The sequence below is a fragment of the Orbicella franksi genome, chromosome 11, assembly GCF_964199315.1.
Source record: "Orbicella franksi chromosome 11, jaOrbFran1.1, whole genome shotgun sequence".
NCBI lineage: Eukaryota > Metazoa > Cnidaria > Anthozoa > Scleractinia > Merulinidae > Orbicella > Orbicella franksi.
The window spans coordinates 16124586-16138054 of NC_138155.1; the positions used below are offsets into that span (position 1 = coordinate 16124586).

Consider the following 13469-nt stretch of genomic DNA (forward strand, 5'->3'; position numbering starts at 1 on the left):
GATCCCTCTGTTTTCAAAATGTTGTCTTTTTTTTTTTGAATTATTTTTCCAGCAAGTTGACAGCATATTAGAAGATTTTCTTGTTTGATTACAGCACTGCAACACTGAGCAGCACACTGGAGGCAATCTCTTGAATGTGGCTTTGATGACTGACCATTGGAGAATCGCCCTTTTGTGATTTGAAGTCTTAGCTGGCTTTGGAATCTCTGGGTTAAGTAGCCGAGACGTAATTGGAAATTCATCACAACAGCAATTAAAGGCCTTCCTTCTAAGAGACTTAAAAGAGAGTCCAAGCAATTGGGCAAGGTTTGAGTTGTTTCTTTCGTCTACGACCACACCACAGGGAACGTACCGGTTCTCGTCCGATCACCGAAGTCAAGTCCTGTTGGGCGGCGTCAGTACCTGGCTGGGTGACCACCTGGGAATACGCCGTGTTGTAGACTTTTGGACCCATTTTGGGACTGGACTCTTCAGAGAAGATTTCCATACGCCTCCACATCATTGATCCCTCTGTTTTCAAAATGTTGTCTTTTTTTTTTTGAATTATTTTTCCAGCAAGTTGACAGCATATTAGAAGATTTTCTTGTTTGATTACAGCACTGCAACACTGAGCAGCACACTGGAGGCAATCTCTTGAATGTGGCTTTGATGACTGACCATTGGAGAATCGCCCTTTTGTGATTTGAAGTCTTAGCTGGCTTTGGAATCTCTGGGTTAAGTAGCCGAGACGTAATTGGAAATTCATCACAACAGCAATTAAAGGCCTTCCTTCTAAGAGACTTAAAAGAGAGTCCAAGCAATTGGGCAAGGTTTGAGTTGTTTCTTTCGTCTACGACCACACCACAGGGAACGTACCGGTTCTCGTCCGATCACCGAAGTCAAGTCCTGTTGGGCGGCGTCAGTACCTGGCTGGGTGACCACCTGGGAATACGCCGTGTTGTAGACTTTTGGACCCATTTTGGGACTGGACTCTTCAGAGAAGATTTCCATACGCCTCCACATCATTGATCCCTCTGTTTTCAAAATGTTGTCTTTTTTTTTTTGAATTATTTTTCCAGCAAGTTGACAGCATATTAGAAGATTTTCTTGTTTGATTACAGCACTGCAACACTGAGCAGCACACTGGAGGCAATCTCTTGAATGTGGCTTTGATGACTGACCATTGGAGAATCGCCCTTTTGTGATTTGAAGTCTTAGCTGGCTTTGGAATCTCTGGGTTAAGTAGCCGAGACGTAATTGGAAATTCATCACAACAGCAATTAAAGGCCTTCCTTCTAAGAGACTTAAAAGAGAGTCCAAGCAATTGGGCAAGGTTTGAGTTGTTTCTTTCGTCTACGACCACACCACAGGGAACGTACCGGTTCTCGTCCGATCACCGAAGTCAAGTCCTGTTGGGCGGCGTCAGTACCTGGCTGGGTGACCACCTGGGAATACGCCGTGTTGTAGACTTTTGGACCCATTTTGGGACTGGACTCTTCAGAGAAGATTTCCATACGCCTCCACATCATTGATCCCTCTGTTTTCAAAATGTTGTCTTTTTTTTTTTGAATTATTTTTCCAGCAAGTTGACAGCATATTAGAAGATTTTCTTGTTTGATTACAGCACTGCAACACTGAGCAGCACACTGGAGGCAATCTCTTGAATGTGGCTTTGATGACTGACCATTGGAGAATCGCCCTTTTGTGATTTGAAGTCTTAGCTGGCTTTGGAATCTCTGGGTTAAGTAGCCGAGACGTAATTGGAAATTCATCACAACAGCAATTAAAGGCCTTCCTTCTAAGAGACTTAAAAGAGAGTCCAAGCAATTGGGCAAGGTTTGAGTTGTTTCTTTCGTCTACGACCACACCACAGGGAACGTACCGGTTCTCGTCCGATCACCGAAGTCAAGTCCTGTTGGGCGGCGTCAGTACCTGGCTGGGTGACCACCTGGGAATACGCCGTGTTGTAGACTTTTGGACCCATTTTGGGACTGGACTCTTCAGAGAAGATTTCCATACGCCTCCACATCATTGATCCCTCTGTTTTCAAAATGTTGTCTTTTTTTTTTTGAATTATTTTTCCAGCAAGTTGACAGCATATTAGAAGATTTTCTTGTTTGATTACAGCACTGCAACACTGAGCAGCACACTGGAGGCAATCTCTTGAATGTGGCTTTGATGACTGACCATTGGAGAATCGCCCTTTTGTGATTTGAAGTCTTAGCTGGCTTTGGAATCTCTGGGTTAAGTAGCCGAGACGTAATTGGAAATTCATCACAACAGCAATTAAAGGCCTTCCTTCTAAGAGACTTAAAAGAGAGTCCAAGCAATTGGGCAAGGTTTGAGTTGTTTCTTTCGTCTACGACCACACCACAGGGAACGTACCGGTTCTCGTCCGATCACCGAAGTCAAGTCCTGTTGGGCGGCGTCAGTACCTGGCTGGGTGACCACCTGGGAATACGCCGTGTTGTAGACTTTTGGACCCATTTTGGGACTGGACTCTTCAGAGAAGATTTCCATACGCCTCCACATCATTGATCCCTCTGTTTTCAAAATGTTGTCTTTTTTTTTTTGAATTATTTTTCCAGCAAGTTGACAGCATATTAGAAGATTTTCTTGTTTGATTACAGCACTGCAACACTGAGCAGCACACTGGAGGCAATCTCTTGAATGTGGCTTTGATGACTGACCATTGGAGAATCGCCCTTTTGTGATTTGAAGTCTTAGCTGGCTTTGGAATCTCTGGGTTAAGTAGCCGAGACGTAATTGGAAATTCATCACAACAGCAATTAAAGGCCTTCCTTCTAAGAGACTTAAAAGAGAGTCCAAGCAATTGGGCAAGGTTTGAGTTGTTTCTTTCGTCTACGACCACACCACAGGGAACGTACCGGTTCTCGTCCGATCACCGAAGTCAAGTCCTGTTGGGCGGCGTCAGTACCTGGCTGGGTGACCACCTGGGAATACGCCGTGTTGTAGACTTTTGGACCCATTTTGGGACTGGACTCTTCAGAGAAGATTTCCATACGCCTCCACATCATTGATCCCTCTGTTTTCAAAATGTTGTCTTTTTTTTTTTGAATTATTTTTCCAGCAAGTTGACAGCATATTAGAAGATTTTCTTGTTTGATTACAGCACTGCAACACTGAGCAGCACACTGGAGGCAATCTCTTGAATGTGGCTTTGATGACTGACCATTGGAGAATCGCCCTTTTGTGATTTGAAGTCTTAGCTGGCTTTGGAATCTCTGGGTTAAGTAGCCGAGACGTAATTGGAAATTCATCACAACAGCAATTAAAGGCCTTCCTTCTAAGAGACTTAAAAGAGAGTCCAAGCAATTGGGCAAGGTTTGAGTTGTTTCTTTCGTCTACGACCACACCACAGGGAACGTACCGGTTCTCGTCCGATCACCGAAGTCAAGTCCTGTTGGGCGGCGTCAGTACCTGGCTGGGTGACCACCTGGGAATACGCCGTGTTGTAGACTTTTGGACCCATTTTGGGACTGGACTCTTCAGAGAAGATTTCCATACGCCTCCACATCATTGATCCCTCTGTTTTCAAAATGTTGTCTTTTTTTTTTTGAATTATTTTTCCAGCAAGTTGACAGCATATTAGAAGATTTTCTTGTTTGATTACAGCACTGCAACACTGAGCAGCACACTGGAGGCAATCTCTTGAATGTGGCTTTGATGACTGACCATTGGAGAATCGCCCTTTTGTGATTTGAAGTCTTAGCTGGCTTTGGAATCTCTGGGTTAAGTAGCCGAGACGTAATTGGAAATTCATCACAACAGCAATTAAAGGCCTTCCTTCTAAGAGACTTAAAAGAGAGTCCAAGCAATTGGGCAAGGTTTGAGTTGTTTCTTTCGTCTACGACCACACCACAGGGAACGTACCGGTTCTCGTCCGATCACCGAAGTCAAGTCCTGTTGGGCGGCGTCAGTACCTGGCTGGGTGACCACCTGGGAATACGCCGTGTTGTAGACTTTTGGACCCATTTTGGGACTGGACTCTTCAGAGAAGATTTCCATACGCCTCCACATCATTGATCCCTCTGTTTTCAAAATGTTGTCTTTTTTTTTTTGAATTATTTTTCCAGCAAGTTGACAGCATATTAGAAGATTTTCTTGTTTGATTACAGCACTGCAACACTGAGCAGCACACTGGAGGCAATCTCTTGAATGTGGCTTTGATGACTGACCATTGGAGAATCGCCCTTTTGTGATTTGAAGTCTTAGCTGGCTTTGGAATCTCTGGGTTAAGTAGCCGAGACGTAATTGGAAATTCATCACAACAGCAATTAAAGGCCTTCCTTCTAAGAGACTTAAAAGAGAGTCCAAGCAATTGGGCAAGGTTTGAGTTGTTTCTTTCGTCTACGACCACACCACAGGGAACGTACCGGTTCTCGTCCGATCACCGAAGTCAAGTCCTGTTGGGCGGCGTCAGTACCTGGCTGGGTGACCACCTGGGAATACGCCGTGTTGTAGACTTTTGGACCCATTTTGGGACTGGACTCTTCAGAGAAGATTTCCATACGCCTCCACATCATTGATCCCTCTGTTTTCAAAATGTTGTCTTTTTTTTTTTGAATTATTTTTCCAGCAAGTTGACAGCATATTAGAAGATTTTCTTGTTTGATTACAGCACTGCAACACTGAGCAGCACACTGGAGGCAATCTCTTGAATGTGGCTTTGATGACTGACCATTGGAGAATCGCCCTTTTGTGATTTGAAGTCTTAGCTGGCTTTGGAATCTCTGGGTTAAGTAGCCGAGACGTAATTGGAAATTCATCACAACAGCAATTAAAGGCCTTCCTTCTAAGAGACTTAAAAGAGAGTCCAAGCAATTGGGCAAGGTTTGAGTTGTTTCTTTCGTCTACGACCACACCACAGGGAACGTACCGGTTCTCGTCCGATCACCGAAGTCAAGTCCTGTTGGGCGGCGTCAGTACCTGGCTGGGTGACCACCTGGGAATACGCCGTGTTGTAGACTTTTGGACCCATTTTGGGACTGGACTCTTCAGAGAAGATTTCCATACGCCTCCACATCATTGATCCCTCTGTTTTCAAAATGTTGTCTTTTTTTTTTTGAATTATTTTTCCAGCAAGTTGACAGCATATTAGAAGATTTTCTTGTTTGATTACAGCACTGCAACACTGAGCAGCACACTGGAGGCAATCTCTTGAATGTGGCTTTGATGACTGACCATTGGAGAATCGCCCTTTTGTGATTTGAAGTCTTAGCTGGCTTTGGAATCTCTGGGTTAAGTAGCCGAGACGTAATTGGAAATTCATCACAACAGCAATTAAAGGCCTTCCTTCTAAGAGACTTAAAAGAGAGTCCAAGCAATTGGGCAAGGTTTGAGTTGTTTCTTTCGTCTACGACCACACCACAGGGAACGTACCGGTTCTCGTCCGATCACCGAAGTCAAGTCCTGTTGGGCGGCGTCAGTACCTGGCTGGGTGACCACCTGGGAATACGCCGTGTTGTAGACTTTTGGACCCATTTTGGGACTGGACTCTTCAGAGAAGATTTCCATACGCCTCCACATCATTGATCCCTCTGTTTTCAAAATGTTGTCTTTTTTTTTTTGAATTATTTTTCCAGCAAGTTGACAGCATATTAGAAGATTTTCTTGTTTGATTACAGCACTGCAACACTGAGCAGCACACTGGAGGCAATCTCTTGAATGTGGCTTTGATGACTGACCATTGGAGAATCGCCCTTTTGTGATTTGAAGTCTTAGCTGGCTTTGGAATCTCTGGGTTAAGTAGCCGAGACGTAATTGGAAATTCATCACAACAGCAATTAAAGGCCTTCCTTCTAAGAGACTTAAAAGAGAGTCCAAGCAATTGGGCAAGGTTTGAGTTGTTTCTTTCGTCTACGACCACACCACAGGGAACGTACCGGTTCTCGTCCGATCACCGAAGTCAAGTCCTGTTGGGCGGCGTCAGTACCTGGCTGGGTGACCACCTGGGAATACGCCGTGTTGTAGACTTTTGGACCCATTTTGGGACTGGACTCTTCAGAGAAGATTTCCATACGCCTCCACATCATTGATCCCTCTGTTTTCAAAATGTTGTCTTTTTTTTTTTGAATTATTTTTCCAGCAAGTTGACAGCATATTAGAAGATTTTCTTGTTTGATTACAGCACTGCAACACTGAGCAGCACACTGGAGGCAATCTCTTGAATGTGGCTTTGATGACTGACCATTGGAGAATCGCCCTTTTGTGATTTGAAGTCTTAGCTGGCTTTGGAATCTCTGGGTTAAGTAGCCGAGACGTAATTGGAAATTCATCACAACAGCAATTAAAGGCCTTCCTTCTAAGAGACTTAAAAGAGAGTCCAAGCAATTGGGCAAGGTTTGAGTTGTTTCTTTCGTCTACGACCACACCACAGGGAACGTACCGGTTCTCGTCCGATCACCGAAGTCAAGTCCTGTTGGGCGGCGTCAGTACCTGGCTGGGTGACCACCTGGGAATACGCCGTGTTGTAGACTTTTGGACCCATTTTGGGACTGGACTCTTCAGAGAAGATTTCCATACGCCTCCACATCATTGATCCCTCTGTTTTCAAAATGTTGTCTTTTTTTTTTTGAATTATTTTTCCAGCAAGTTGACAGCATATTAGAAGATTTTCTTGTTTGATTACAGCACTGCAACACTGAGCAGCACACTGGAGGCAATCTCTTGAATGTGGCTTTGATGACTGACCATTGGAGAATCGCCCTTTTGTGATTTGAAGTCTTAGCTGGCTTTGGAATCTCTGGGTTAAGTAGCCGAGACGTAATTGGAAATTCATCACAACAGCAATTAAAGGCCTTCCTTCTAAGAGACTTAAAAGAGAGTCCAAGCAATTGGGCAAGGTTTGAGTTGTTTCTTTCGTCTACGACCACACCACAGGGAACGTACCGGTTCTCGTCCGATCACCGAAGTCAAGTCCTGTTGGGCGGCGTCAGTACCTGGCTGGGTGACCACCTGGGAATACGCCGTGTTGTAGACTTTTGGACCCATTTTGGGACTGGACTCTTCAGAGAAGATTTCCATACGCCTCCACATCATTGATCCCTCTGTTTTCAAAATGTTGTCTTTTTTTTTTTGAATTATTTTTCCAGCAAGTTGACAGCATATTAGAAGATTTTCTTGTTTGATTACAGCACTGCAACACTGAGCAGCACACTGGAGGCAATCTCTTGAATGTGGCTTTGATGACTGACCATTGGAGAATCGCCCTTTTGTGATTTGAAGTCTTAGCTGGCTTTGGAATCTCTGGGTTAAGTAGCCGAGACGTAATTGGAAATTCATCACAACAGCAATTAAAGGCCTTCCTTCTAAGAGACTTAAAAGAGAGTCCAAGCAATTGGGCAAGGTTTGAGTTGTTTCTTTCGTCTACGACCACACCACAGGGAACGTACCGGTTCTCGTCCGATCACCGAAGTCAAGTCCTGTTGGGCGGCGTCAGTACCTGGCTGGGTGACCACCTGGGAATACGCCGTGTTGTAGACTTTTGGACCCATTTTGGGACTGGACTCTTCAGAGAAGATTTCCATACGCCTCCACATCATTGATCCCTCTGTTTTCAAAATGTTGTCTTTTTTTTTTTGAATTATTTTTCCAGCAAGTTGACAGCATATTAGAAGATTTTCTTGTTTGATTACAGCACTGCAACACTGAGCAGCACACTGGAGGCAATCTCTTGAATGTGGCTTTGATGACTGACCATTGGAGAATCGCCCTTTTGTGATTTGAAGTCTTAGCTGGCTTTGGAATCTCTGGGTTAAGTAGCCGAGACGTAATTGGAAATTCATCACAACAGCAATTAAAGGCCTTCCTTCTAAGAGACTTAAAAGAGAGTCCAAGCAATTGGGCAAGGTTTGAGTTGTTTCTTTCGTCTACGACCACACCACAGGGAACGTACCGGTTCTCGTCCGATCACCGAAGTCAAGTCCTGTTGGGCGGCGTCAGTACCTGGCTGGGTGACCACCTGGGAATACGCCGTGTTGTAGACTTTTGGACCCATTTTGGGACTGGACTCTTCAGAGAAGATTTCCATACGCCTCCACATCATTGATCCCTCTGTTTTCAAAATGTTGTCTTTTTTTTTTTGAATTATTTTTCCAGCAAGTTGACAGCATATTAGAAGATTTTCTTGTTTGATTACAGCACTGCAACACTGAGCAGCACACTGGAGGCAATCTCTTGAATGTGGCTTTGATGACTGACCATTGGAGAATCGCCCTTTTGTGATTTGAAGTCTTAGCTGGCTTTGGAATCTCTGGGTTAAGTAGCCGAGACGTAATTGGAAATTCATCACAACAGCAATTAAAGGCCTTCCTTCTAAGAGACTTAAAAGAGAGTCCAAGCAATTGGGCAAGGTTTGAGTTGTTTCTTTCGTCTACGACCACACCACAGGGAACGTACCGGTTCTCGTCCGATCACCGAAGTCAAGTCCTGTTGGGCGGCGTCAGTACCTGGCTGGGTGACCACCTGGGAATACGCCGTGTTGTAGACTTTTGGACCCATTTTGGGACTGGACTCTTCAGAGAAGATTTCCATACGCCTCCACATCATTGATCCCTCTGTTTTCAAAATGTTGTCTTTTTTTTTTTGAATTATTTTTCCAGCAAGTTGACAGCATATTAGAAGATTTTCTTGTTTGATTACAGCACTGCAACACTGAGCAGCACACTGGAGGCAATCTCTTGAATGTGGCTTTGATGACTGACCATTGGAGAATCGCCCTTTTGTGATTTGAAGTCTTAGCTGGCTTTGGAATCTCTGGGTTAAGTAGCCGAGACGTAATTGGAAATTCATCACAACAGCAATTAAAGGCCTTCCTTCTAAGAGACTTAAAAGAGAGTCCAAGCAATTGGGCAAGGTTTGAGTTGTTTCTTTCGTCTACGACCACACCACAGGGAACGTACCGGTTCTCGTCCGATCACCGAAGTCAAGTCCTGTTGGGCGGCGTCAGTACCTGGCTGGGTGACCACCTGGGAATACGCCGTGTTGTAGACTTTTGGACCCATTTTGGGACTGGACTCTTCAGAGAAGATTTCCATACGCCTCCACATCATTGATCCCTCTGTTTTCAAAATGTTGTCTTTTTTTTTTTGAATTATTTTTCCAGCAAGTTGACAGCATATTAGAAGATTTTCTTGTTTGATTACAGCACTGCAACACTGAGCAGCACACTGGAGGCAATCTCTTGAATGTGGCTTTGATGACTGACCATTGGAGAATCGCCCTTTTGTGATTTGAAGTCTTAGCTGGCTTTGGAATCTCTGGGTTAAGTAGCCGAGACGTAATTGGAAATTCATCACAACAGCAATTAAAGGCCTTCCTTCTAAGAGACTTAAAAGAGAGTCCAAGCAATTGGGCAAGGTTTGAGTTGTTTCTTTCGTCTACGACCACACCACAGGGAACGTACCGGTTCTCGTCCGATCACCGAAGTCAAGTCCTGTTGGGCGGCGTCAGTACCTGGCTGGGTGACCACCTGGGAATACGCCGTGTTGTAGACTTTTGGACCCATTTTGGGACTGGACTCTTCAGAGAAGATTTCCATACGCCTCCACATCATTGATCCCTCTGTTTTCAAAATGTTGTCTTTTTTTTTTTGAATTATTTTTCCAGCAAGTTGACAGCATATTAGAAGATTTTCTTGTTTGATTACAGCACTGCAACACTGAGCAGCACACTGGAGGCAATCTCTTGAATGTGGCTTTGATGACTGACCATTGGAGAATCGCCCTTTTGTGATTTGAAGTCTTAGCTGGCTTTGGAATCTCTGGGTTAAGTAGCCGAGACGTAATTGGAAATTCATCACAACAGCAATTAAAGGCCTTCCTTCTAAGAGACTTAAAAGAGAGTCCAAGCAATTGGGCAAGGTTTGAGTTGTTTCTTTCGTCTACGACCACACCACAGGGAACGTACCGGTTCTCGTCCGATCACCGAAGTCAAGTCCTGTTGGGCGGCGTCAGTACCTGGCTGGGTGACCACCTGGGAATACGCCGTGTTGTAGACTTTTGGACCCATTTTGGGACTGGACTCTTCAGAGAAGATTTCCATACGCCTCCACATCATTGATCCCTCTGTTTTCAAAATGTTGTCTTTTTTTTTTTGAATTATTTTTCCAGCAAGTTGACAGCATATTAGAAGATTTTCTTGTTTGATTACAGCACTGCAACACTGAGCAGCACACTGGAGGCAATCTCTTGAATGTGGCTTTGATGACTGACCATTGGAGAATCGCCCTTTTGTGATTTGAAGTCTTAGCTGGCTTTGGAATCTCTGGGTTAAGTAGCCGAGACGTAATTGGAAATTCATCACAACAGCAATTAAAGGCCTTCCTTCTAAGAGACTTAAAAGAGAGTCCAAGCAATTGGGCAAGGTTTGAGTTGTTTCTTTCGTCTACGACCACACCACAGGGAACGTACCGGTTCTCGTCCGATCACCGAAGTCAAGTCCTGTTGGGCGGCGTCAGTACCTGGCTGGGTGACCACCTGGGAATACGCCGTGTTGTAGACTTTTGGACCCATTTTGGGACTGGACTCTTCAGAGAAGATTTCCATACGCCTCCACATCATTGATCCCTCTGTTTTCAAAATGTTGTCTTTTTTTTTTTGAATTATTTTTCCAGCAAGTTGACAGCATATTAGAAGATTTTCTTGTTTGATTACAGCACTGCAACACTGAGCAGCACACTGGAGGCAATCTCTTGAATGTGGCTTTGATGACTGACCATTGGAGAATCGCCCTTTTGTGATTTGAAGTCTTAGCTGGCTTTGGAATCTCTGGGTTAAGTAGCCGAGACGTAATTGGAAATTCATCACAACAGCAATTAAAGGCCTTCCTTCTAAGAGACTTAAAAGAGAGTCCAAGCAATTGGGCAAGGTTTGAGTTGTTTCTTTCGTCTACGACCACACCACAGGGAACGTACCGGTTCTCGTCCGATCACCGAAGTCAAGTCCTGTTGGGCGGCGTCAGTACCTGGCTGGGTGACCACCTGGGAATACGCCGTGTTGTAGACTTTTGGACCCATTTTGGGACTGGACTCTTCAGAGAAGATTTCCATACGCCTCCACATCATTGATCCCTCTGTTTTCAAAATGTTGTCTTTTTTTTTTTGAATTATTTTTCCAGCAAGTTGACAGCATATTAGAAGATTTTCTTGTTTGATTACAGCACTGCAACACTGAGCAGCACACTGGAGGCAATCTCTTGAATGTGGCTTTGATGACTGACCATTGGAGAATCGCCCTTTTGTGATTTGAAGTCTTAGCTGGCTTTGGAATCTCTGGGTTAAGTAGCCGAGACGTAATTGGAAATTCATCACAACAGCAATTAAAGGCCTTCCTTCTAAGAGACTTAAAAGAGAGTCCAAGCAATTGGGCAAGGTTTGAGTTGTTTCTTTCGTCTACGACCACACCACAGGGAACGTACCGGTTCTCGTCCGATCACCGAAGTCAAGTCCTGTTGGGCGGCGTCAGTACCTGGCTGGGTGACCACCTGGGAATACGCCGTGTTGTAGACTTTTGGACCCATTTTGGGACTGGACTCTTCAGAGAAGATTTCCATACGCCTCCACATCATTGATCCCTCTGTTTTCAAAATGTTGTCTTTTTTTTTTTGAATTATTTTTCCAGCAAGTTGACAGCATATTAGAAGATTTTCTTGTTTGATTACAGCACTGCAACACTGAGCAGCACACTGGAGGCAATCTCTTGAATGTGGCTTTGATGACTGACCATTGGAGAATCGCCCTTTTGTGATTTGAAGTCTTAGCTGGCTTTGGAATCTCTGGGTTAAGTAGCCGAGACGTAATTGGAAATTCATCACAACAGCAATTAAAGGCCTTCCTTCTAAGAGACTTAAAAGAGAGTCCAAGCAATTGGGCAAGGTTTGAGTTGTTTCTTTCGTCTACGACCACACCACAGGGAACGTACCGGTTCTCGTCCGATCACCGAAGTCAAGTCCTGTTGGGCGGCGTCAGTACCTGGCTGGGTGACCACCTGGGAATACGCCGTGTTGTAGACTTTTGGACCCATTTTGGGACTGGACTCTTCAGAGAAGATTTCCATACGCCTCCACATCATTGATCCCTCTGTTTTCAAAATGTTGTCTTTTTTTTTTTGAATTATTTTTCCAGCAAGTTGACAGCATATTAGAAGATTTTCTTGTTTGATTACAGCACTGCAACACTGAGCAGCACACTGGAGGCAATCTCTTGAATGTGGCTTTGATGACTGACCATTGGAGAATCGCCCTTTTGTGATTTGAAGTCTTAGCTGGCTTTGGAATCTCTGGGTTAAGTAGCCGAGACGTAATTGGAAATTCATCACAACAGCAATTAAAGGCCTTCCTTCTCTAAGAGACTTAAAAGAGAGTCCAAGCAATTGGGCAAGGTTTGAGTTGTTTCTTTCGTCTACGACCACACCACAGGGAACGTACCGGTTCTCGTCCGATCACCGAAGTCAAGTCCTGTTGGGCGGCGTCAGTACCTGGCTGGGTGACCACCTGGGAATACGCCGTGTTGTAGACTTTTGGACCCATTTTGGGACTGGACTCTTCAGAGAAGATTTCCATACGCCTCCACATCATTGATCCCTCTGTTTTCAAAATGTTGTCTTTTTTTTTTTGGAATTATTTTTCCAGCAAGTTGACAGCATATTAGAAGATTTTCTTGTTTGATTACAGCACTGCAACACTGAGCAGCACACTGGAGGCAATCTCTTGAATGTGGCTTTGATGACTGACCATTGGAGAATCGCCCTTTTGTGATTTGAAGTCTTAGCTGGCTTTGGAATCTCTGGGTTAAGTAGCCGAGACGTAATTGGAAATTCATCACAACAGCAATTAAAGGCCTTCCTTCTAAGAGACTTAAAAGAGAGTCCAAGCAATTGGGCAAGGTTTGAGTTGTTTCTTTCGTCTACGACCACACCACAGGGAACGTACCGGTTCTCGTCCGATCACCGAAGTCAAGTCCTGTTGGGCGGCTACCAGGGCTGGGTGACCACCTGGGAATACGCCGTGTTGTAGACTTTTGGACCCATTTTGGGACTGGACTCTTCAGAGAAGATTTCCATACGCCTCCACATCATTGATCCCTCTGTTTTCAAAATGTTGTCTTTTTTTTTTTGAATTATTTTTCCAGCAAGTTGACAGCATATTAGAAGATTTTCTTGTTTGATTACAGCACTGCAACACTGAGCAGCACACTGGAGGCAATCTCTTGAATGTGGCTTTGATGACTGACCATTGGAGAATCGCCCTTTTGTGATTTGAAGTCTTAGCTGGCTTTGGAATCTCTGGGTTAAGTAGCCGAGACGTAATTGGAAAATTCATCACAACAGCAATTAAAGGCCTTCCTTCTAAGAGACTTAAAAGAGAGTCCAAGCAATTGGGCAAGGTTTGAGTTGTTTCTTTCGTCTACGACCACACCACAGGGAACGTACCGGTTCTCGTCCGATCACCGAAGTCAAGTCCTGTTGGGC

The 13469-nt window shown here is 44.5% G+C and overlaps 25 non-coding genes and 1 pseudogene across 25 annotated transcripts; all 26 read left to right on the plus strand.

Moving 5' to 3' along the window:
* Positions 1-324: 324 nt before the first annotated feature.
* On the plus strand, positions 325-443 carry LOC145461491 (5S ribosomal RNA). The gene has a single exon (XR_014040624.1). It is a non-coding gene; the product is annotated as a 5S ribosomal RNA (ribosomal RNA).
* A 384-nt stretch (positions 444-827) lies between these two features.
* On the plus strand, positions 828-946 carry LOC145461492 (5S ribosomal RNA). The gene has a single exon (XR_014040625.1). It is a non-coding gene; the product is annotated as a 5S ribosomal RNA (ribosomal RNA).
* Positions 947-1330: 384 nt separating this feature from the next.
* LOC145461493 (5S ribosomal RNA) lies at positions 1331-1449 on the plus strand. Its single transcript, XR_014040626.1, has one exon. It is a non-coding gene; the product is annotated as a 5S ribosomal RNA (ribosomal RNA).
* Positions 1450-1833: 384 nt separating this feature from the next.
* LOC145461495 (5S ribosomal RNA) lies at positions 1834-1952 on the plus strand. Its single transcript, XR_014040628.1, has one exon. It is a non-coding gene; the product is annotated as a 5S ribosomal RNA (ribosomal RNA).
* Positions 1953-2336: 384 nt separating this feature from the next.
* On the plus strand, positions 2337-2455 carry LOC145461496 (5S ribosomal RNA). Its single transcript, XR_014040629.1, has one exon. It is a non-coding gene; the product is annotated as a 5S ribosomal RNA (ribosomal RNA).
* A 384-nt stretch (positions 2456-2839) lies between these two features.
* LOC145461498 (5S ribosomal RNA) lies at positions 2840-2958 on the plus strand. Its single transcript, XR_014040630.1, has one exon. It is a non-coding gene; the product is annotated as a 5S ribosomal RNA (ribosomal RNA).
* A 384-nt stretch (positions 2959-3342) lies between these two features.
* On the plus strand, positions 3343-3461 carry LOC145461499 (5S ribosomal RNA). Its single transcript, XR_014040631.1, has one exon. It is a non-coding gene; the product is annotated as a 5S ribosomal RNA (ribosomal RNA).
* A 384-nt stretch (positions 3462-3845) lies between these two features.
* Positions 3846-3964, plus strand: LOC145461500 (5S ribosomal RNA). Its single transcript, XR_014040632.1, has one exon. It is a non-coding gene; the product is annotated as a 5S ribosomal RNA (ribosomal RNA).
* A 384-nt stretch (positions 3965-4348) lies between these two features.
* LOC145461501 (5S ribosomal RNA) lies at positions 4349-4467 on the plus strand. The gene has a single exon (XR_014040633.1). It is a non-coding gene; the product is annotated as a 5S ribosomal RNA (ribosomal RNA).
* Positions 4468-4851: 384 nt separating this feature from the next.
* LOC145461502 (5S ribosomal RNA) lies at positions 4852-4970 on the plus strand. The gene has a single exon (XR_014040634.1). It is a non-coding gene; the product is annotated as a 5S ribosomal RNA (ribosomal RNA).
* Positions 4971-5354: 384 nt separating this feature from the next.
* On the plus strand, positions 5355-5473 carry LOC145461503 (5S ribosomal RNA). The gene has a single exon (XR_014040635.1). It is a non-coding gene; the product is annotated as a 5S ribosomal RNA (ribosomal RNA).
* A 384-nt stretch (positions 5474-5857) lies between these two features.
* Positions 5858-5976, plus strand: LOC145461504 (5S ribosomal RNA). The gene has a single exon (XR_014040636.1). It is a non-coding gene; the product is annotated as a 5S ribosomal RNA (ribosomal RNA).
* Positions 5977-6360: 384 nt separating this feature from the next.
* LOC145461505 (5S ribosomal RNA) lies at positions 6361-6479 on the plus strand. Its single transcript, XR_014040637.1, has one exon. It is a non-coding gene; the product is annotated as a 5S ribosomal RNA (ribosomal RNA).
* A 384-nt stretch (positions 6480-6863) lies between these two features.
* Positions 6864-6982, plus strand: LOC145461507 (5S ribosomal RNA). The gene has a single exon (XR_014040639.1). It is a non-coding gene; the product is annotated as a 5S ribosomal RNA (ribosomal RNA).
* Positions 6983-7366: 384 nt separating this feature from the next.
* LOC145461508 (5S ribosomal RNA) lies at positions 7367-7485 on the plus strand. The gene has a single exon (XR_014040640.1). It is a non-coding gene; the product is annotated as a 5S ribosomal RNA (ribosomal RNA).
* Positions 7486-7869: 384 nt separating this feature from the next.
* On the plus strand, positions 7870-7988 carry LOC145461509 (5S ribosomal RNA). The gene has a single exon (XR_014040641.1). It is a non-coding gene; the product is annotated as a 5S ribosomal RNA (ribosomal RNA).
* Positions 7989-8372: 384 nt separating this feature from the next.
* On the plus strand, positions 8373-8491 carry LOC145461510 (5S ribosomal RNA). The gene has a single exon (XR_014040642.1). It is a non-coding gene; the product is annotated as a 5S ribosomal RNA (ribosomal RNA).
* A 384-nt stretch (positions 8492-8875) lies between these two features.
* Positions 8876-8994, plus strand: LOC145461511 (5S ribosomal RNA). The gene has a single exon (XR_014040643.1). It is a non-coding gene; the product is annotated as a 5S ribosomal RNA (ribosomal RNA).
* Positions 8995-9378: 384 nt separating this feature from the next.
* LOC145461512 (5S ribosomal RNA) lies at positions 9379-9497 on the plus strand. Its single transcript, XR_014040644.1, has one exon. It is a non-coding gene; the product is annotated as a 5S ribosomal RNA (ribosomal RNA).
* Positions 9498-9881: 384 nt separating this feature from the next.
* LOC145461514 (5S ribosomal RNA) lies at positions 9882-10000 on the plus strand. Its single transcript, XR_014040645.1, has one exon. It is a non-coding gene; the product is annotated as a 5S ribosomal RNA (ribosomal RNA).
* Positions 10001-10384: 384 nt separating this feature from the next.
* LOC145461515 (5S ribosomal RNA) lies at positions 10385-10503 on the plus strand. The gene has a single exon (XR_014040646.1). It is a non-coding gene; the product is annotated as a 5S ribosomal RNA (ribosomal RNA).
* Positions 10504-10887: 384 nt separating this feature from the next.
* Positions 10888-11006, plus strand: LOC145461516 (5S ribosomal RNA). The gene has a single exon (XR_014040647.1). It is a non-coding gene; the product is annotated as a 5S ribosomal RNA (ribosomal RNA).
* Positions 11007-11390: 384 nt separating this feature from the next.
* Positions 11391-11509, plus strand: LOC145461517 (5S ribosomal RNA). The gene has a single exon (XR_014040648.1). It is a non-coding gene; the product is annotated as a 5S ribosomal RNA (ribosomal RNA).
* A 384-nt stretch (positions 11510-11893) lies between these two features.
* On the plus strand, positions 11894-12012 carry LOC145461519 (5S ribosomal RNA). Its single transcript, XR_014040650.1, has one exon. It is a non-coding gene; the product is annotated as a 5S ribosomal RNA (ribosomal RNA).
* A 386-nt stretch (positions 12013-12398) lies between these two features.
* LOC145461520 (5S ribosomal RNA) lies at positions 12399-12517 on the plus strand. The gene has a single exon (XR_014040651.1). It is a non-coding gene; the product is annotated as a 5S ribosomal RNA (ribosomal RNA).
* Positions 12518-12902: 385 nt separating this feature from the next.
* Positions 12903-13017, plus strand: LOC145461643 (5S ribosomal RNA; annotated as a pseudogene).
* Positions 13018-13469: the final 452 nt, after the last annotated feature.